Below are 5,000 nucleotides of genomic sequence, written 5' to 3'. Positions count from 1 at the left end.
CTGAGTTTCAAAAAGGCTTAGCAGAGGATCGTTTCGATCCTTCAACCTCTGGGTTACACACGCTTCCGCTGGTCCACTCTGCTGTATTCACCCCAGATGGGACTCAATCCCACAATCCCTGGCTTAAGAGGCCAGTGCCTTATCCATTAGGCCACTGGGGCTTGAAAACAGATGCTAACTTGCCCTTTTATATCTCAATCTTATTCAGGAGGCCTTTACAATGCACACAAAGAGTCTTCTAGATGACTGAATATTATTAGAGGTCAAATTGGCCTCAGCTTTTCACGACCAGCTTGTGGCTTTTGTTCCTTTTTAGGGACTCAAGAGTGTTTAGAAGTTAAAAGGTCATAGCAGAGGATGGTTTCGATCCATCGACCTCTGGGTTATGGGCCCAGCACGCTTCCGCTGCGCCACTCTGCTGTAGTGCACCTTGACCGGACTCGAAACCACAATCTCTTTCTTAGGAGGCCAGTGCCTCAGGGATGTATAGATGTTAACTTTTTGTGCGTATTGTAAAGGGCTCCTGAATAAGATTGAGATTTAAAATGCCTTAGCAGAGGATGGTTTCGATCCATCGACCTCTGGGTTATGGGCCCAGCACGCTTCCGCTGCGCCACTCTGCTGTAATCAACCTTGACCGGACTTGAAAGCACAATCTCTGGCTTTGGAGGCCAGTGCCTCAGGAGTGTCTAGAAGTTAACTCTTTTTGTATATTGTAAAGGCCTCCTGAATAAGATTGAGATTTAAAATGCCTTAGCAGAGGATGGTTTCGATCCATCGACCTCTGGGTTATGGGCCCAGCACGCTTCCGCTGCGCCACTCTGCTGTAATCAACCTTGACTGGACTTGAAACCACAATCTCTGGCTTAGGAGGCCAGTGCCTCAGGAGTGTCTAGAAGTTAACTCTTTGTGTGTATTGTAAAGGCATCCTGAGTTTCAAAAAGGCTTAGCAGAGGATCGTTTCGATCCTTCAACTTCTGGGTTGAGCACGCTTCCGCTGCTCCACTCTGCTGTATTCACCCCAGATGGGACTCGAACCCACAATCCCTGGCTTAGGAGGCCAGTGCCTTATCCATTAGGCCACTGGGGCTTGAAAACAGATGCTAACTTGCCCTTTTATATCTCAATCTTATTCAGGAGGCCTTTACAATGCACACAAAGAGTCTTCTAGATGACTGAATATTATTAGAGGTCAAATTGGCCTCAGCTTTTCACGACCAGCTTGTGGCTTTTGTTCCTTTTTAGGGACTCAAGAGTGTTTAGAAGTTAAAAGGTCATAGCTGAGGATGGTTTCGATCCATCGACCTCTGGGTTATGGGCCCAGCACGCTTCCGCTGCGCCACTCTGCTGTAGTGCACCTTGACCTGACTCGAAACCACAATCTCTTTCTTAGGAGGCCAGTGCCTCAGGGATGTATAGATGTTAACTTTTTGTGCGTATTGTAAAGGGCTCCTGAATAAGATTGAGATTTAAAATGCCTTAGCAGAGGATGGTTTCGATCCATCGACCTCTGGGTTATGGGCCCAGCACGCTTCCGCTGCGCCACTCTGCTGTAATCAACCTTGACCGGACTTGAAACCACAATCTCTGGCTTTGGAGGCCAGTGCCTCAGGAGTGTCTAGAAGTTAACTCTTTTTGTATATTGTAAAGGCCTCCTGAATAAGATTTAAAATGCCTTAGCAGAGGATGGTTTCGATCCATCGACCTCTGGGTTATGGGCCCAGCACGCTTCCGCTGCGCCACTCTGCTGTAGTGCACCTTGACCGGACTCGAAACCACAATCTCTGGCTTAGGAGGCCAGTGCCTCAGGGCTGTATAGATGTTAACTTTTTGTGCGTATTGTAAAGGCCTCCTGAATAAGATTGAGATTTAAAATGTCTTAGCAGAGGATGGTATCGATCCATCGATCGCTGGGTTATGGGCCCAGCACGCTTCCGCTGCGCCACTCTGCTGTAATCAACCTTGACCGGACTTGAAACCACAATCTCTGGCTTTGGAGGCCAGTGCCTCAGGAGTGTCTAGAAGTTAACTCTTTGTGTGTATTGTAAAGGCATCCTGAGACTCAAAAAGGCTTAGCAGAGGATGGTTTCGATCCTTCGAGCTCTGGGCCCAGCACGCTTCCGCTGAGCCACTGTGCTGTATTCACCCCAGATGGGACTCGAACCCACAATCCCTGGCTTAGGAGGCCAGTGCCTTATCCATTAGGCCACTGGGGCTTGAAAACAGATGCTAACTTGCCCTTTTATATCTCAATCTTATTCAGGAGGCCTTTACAATGCACACAAAGAGTCTTCTAGATGACTGAAAATTATGAGAGGTCAAATTGGCCTCAGCTTTTCACGACCAGCTTGTTGCTTTTGACGTTTTTTAGGGTCTCAGGAGTGTTTAGAAGTTAAAAGGTCATAGCAGAGGATGGTTTCGATCCATCGACCTCTGGGTTATGGGCCCAGCACGCTTCCGCTGCGCCACTCTGCTGTAATCAACCTTGACCGGACTTGAAACCACAATCTCTGGCTTTGGAGGCCAGTGCCTCAGGGCTGTATAGATGTTAACTTTTTGTATATTGTAAAGGCCTCCTGAATAAGATTGAGATTTAAAATGCCTTAGCAGAGGATGGTTTCGATCCATCGACCTCTGGGTTATGGGCCCAGCACGCTTCCGCTGCGCCACTCTGCTGTAATCAACCTTGACTGGACTTGAAACCACAATCTCTGGCTTAGGAGGCCAGTGCCTCAGGAGTGTCTAGAAGTTAACTCTTTGTGTGTATTGTAAAGGCATCCTGAGTTTCAAAAAGGCTTAGCAGAGGATCGTTTCGATCCTTCAACCTCTGGGTTGAGCACGCTTCCGCTGCTCCACTCTGCTGTATTCACCCCAGATGGGACTCGAACCCACAATCCCTGGCTTAGGAGGCCAGTGCCTTATCCATTAGGCCACTGGGGCTTGAAAACAGATGCTAACTTGCCCTTTTATATCTCAATCTTATTCAGGAGGCCTTTACAATGCACACAAAGAGTCTTCTAGATGACTGAATATTATTAGAGGTCAAATTGGCCTCAGCTTTTCACGACCAGCTTGTGGCTTTTGTTCCTTTTTAGGGACTCAAGAGTGTTTAGAAGTTAAAAGGTCATAGCTGAGGATGGTTTCGATCCATCGACCTCTGGGTTATGGGCCCAGCACGCTTCCGCTGCGCCACTCTGCTGTAGTGCACCTTGACCTGACTCGAAACCACAATCTCTTTCTTAGGAGGCCAGTGCCTCAGGGATGTATAGATGTTAACTTTTTGTGCGTATTGTAAAGGGCTCCTGAATAAGATTGAGATTTAAAATGCCTTAGCAGAGGATGGTTTCGATCCATCGACCTCTGGGTTATGGGCCCAGCACGCTTCCGCTGCGCCACTCTGCTGTAATCAACCTTGACCGGACTTGAAACCACAATCTCTGGCTTTGGAGGCCAGTGCCTCAGGAGTGTCTAGAAGTTAACTCTTTTTGTATATTGTAAAGGCCTCCTGAATAAGATTTAAAATGCCTTAGCAGAGGATGGTTTCGATCCATCGACCTCTGGGTTATGGGCCCAGCACGCTTCCGCTGCGCCACTCTGCTGTAGTGCACCTTGACCGGACTCGAAACCACAATCTCTGGCTTAGGAGGCCAGTGCCTCAGGGCTGTATAGATGTTAACTTTTTGTGCGTATTGTAAAGGCCTCCTGAATAAGATTGAGATTTAAAATGTCTTAGCAGAGGATGGTATCGATCCATCGATCGCTGGGTTATGGGCCCAGCACGCTTCCGCTGCGCCACTCTGCTGTAATCAACCTTGACCGGACTTGAAACCACAATCTCTGGCTTTGGAGGCCAGTGCCTCAGGAGTGTCTAGAAGTTAACTCTTTGTGTGTATTGTAAAGGCATCCTGAGACTCAAAAAGGCTTAGCAGAGGATGGTTTCGATCCTTCGAGCTCTGGGCCCAGCACGCTTCCGCTGAGCCACTGTGCTGTATTCACCCCAGATGGGACTCGAACCCACAATCCCTGGCTTAGGAGGCCAGTGCCTTATCCATTAGGCCACTGGGGCTTGAAAACAGATGCTAACTTGCCCTTTTATATCTCAATCTTATTCAGGAGGCCTTTACAATGCACACAAAGAGTCTTCTAGATGACTGAAAATTATGAGAGGTCAAATTGGCCTCAGCTTTTCACGACCAGCTTGTTGCTTTTGACGTTTTTTAGGGTCTCAGGAGTGTTTAGAAGTTAAAAGGTCATAGCAGAGGATGGTTTCGATCCATCGACCTCTGGGTTATGGGCCCAGCACGCTTCCGCTGCGCCACTCTGCTGTAATCAACCTTGACCGGACTTGAAACCACAATCTCTGGCTTTGGAGGCCAGTGCCTCAGGGCTGTATAGATGTTAACTTTTTGTGCGTATTGTAAAGGCCTCCTGAATAAGATTGAGATTTAAAATGTCTTAGCAGAGGATGGTATCGATCCATCGATCTCTGGGTTATGGGCCCAGCACGCTTCCGCTGCGCCACTCTGCTGTAATCAACCTTGACCGGACTTGAAACCACAATCTCTGGCTTTGGAGGCCAGTGCCTCAGGAGTGTCTAGAAGTTAACTCTTTGTGTGTATTGTAAAGGCATCCTGAGTTTCAAAAAGGCTTAGCAGAGGATCGTTTCGATCCTTCAACCTCTGGGTTGAGCACGCTTCCGCTGGTCCACTCTGCTGTATTCACCCCAGATGGGACTCAATCCCACAATCCCTGGCGTAAGAGGCCAGTGCCTTATCCATTAGGCCACTGGGGCTTGAAAACAGATGCTAACTTGCCCTTTTATATCTCAATCTTATTCAGGAGAAGTTAACTCTTTGTGTGTATTGTAAAGGCATCCTGAGACTCAAAAAGGCTTAGCAGAGGATGGTTTCGATCCTTCGAGCTCTGGGCCCAGCACGCTTCCGCTGAGCCACTGTGCTGTATTCACCCCAGATGGGACTCGAACCCACAATCCCTGGCTT

The 5,000-nt window shown here is 48.2% G+C and overlaps 5 non-coding genes across 5 annotated transcripts in view; all 5 read right to left on the bottom strand.

The window, feature by feature from the left end:
• Window positions 1-1,017: 1,017 nt before the first annotated feature.
• trnar-ccu (transfer RNA arginine (anticodon CCU)) lies at window positions 1,018-1,090 on the bottom strand. Its single transcript has one exon. It is a non-coding gene; the product is annotated as a tRNA-Arg (tRNA).
• Window positions 1,091-2,143: 1,053 nt separating this feature from the next.
• On the bottom strand, window positions 2,144-2,216 carry trnar-ccu (transfer RNA arginine (anticodon CCU)). Its single transcript has one exon. It is a non-coding gene; the product is annotated as a tRNA-Arg (tRNA).
• Window positions 2,217-2,867: 651 nt separating this feature from the next.
• Window positions 2,868-2,940, bottom strand: trnar-ccu (transfer RNA arginine (anticodon CCU)). The gene has a single exon. It is a non-coding gene; the product is annotated as a tRNA-Arg (tRNA).
• Window positions 2,941-3,993: 1,053 nt separating this feature from the next.
• trnar-ccu (transfer RNA arginine (anticodon CCU)) lies at window positions 3,994-4,066 on the bottom strand. Its single transcript has one exon. It is a non-coding gene; the product is annotated as a tRNA-Arg (tRNA).
• Window positions 4,067-4,963: 897 nt separating this feature from the next.
• trnar-ccu (transfer RNA arginine (anticodon CCU)) overlaps window positions 4,964-5,000 on the bottom strand; it is a 73-nt gene continuing 36 nt past the window's right edge. The window contains exon 1 of the tRNA in view: window positions 4,964-5,000. This exon is cut by the window's right edge and continues 36 nt beyond it. This is a non-coding gene — a tRNA (tRNA-Arg).

Source organism: Carassius gibelio, chromosome A9 (assembly GCF_023724105.1).
Source record: "Carassius gibelio isolate Cgi1373 ecotype wild population from Czech Republic chromosome A9, carGib1.2-hapl.c, whole genome shotgun sequence".
NCBI classification, from domain to species: Eukaryota; Metazoa; Chordata; class Actinopteri; order Cypriniformes; family Cyprinidae; genus Carassius; species Carassius gibelio.
Note: the sequence above shows the minus strand (reverse complement) of the source record. Positions and strands in the feature narration are given on the sequence as shown.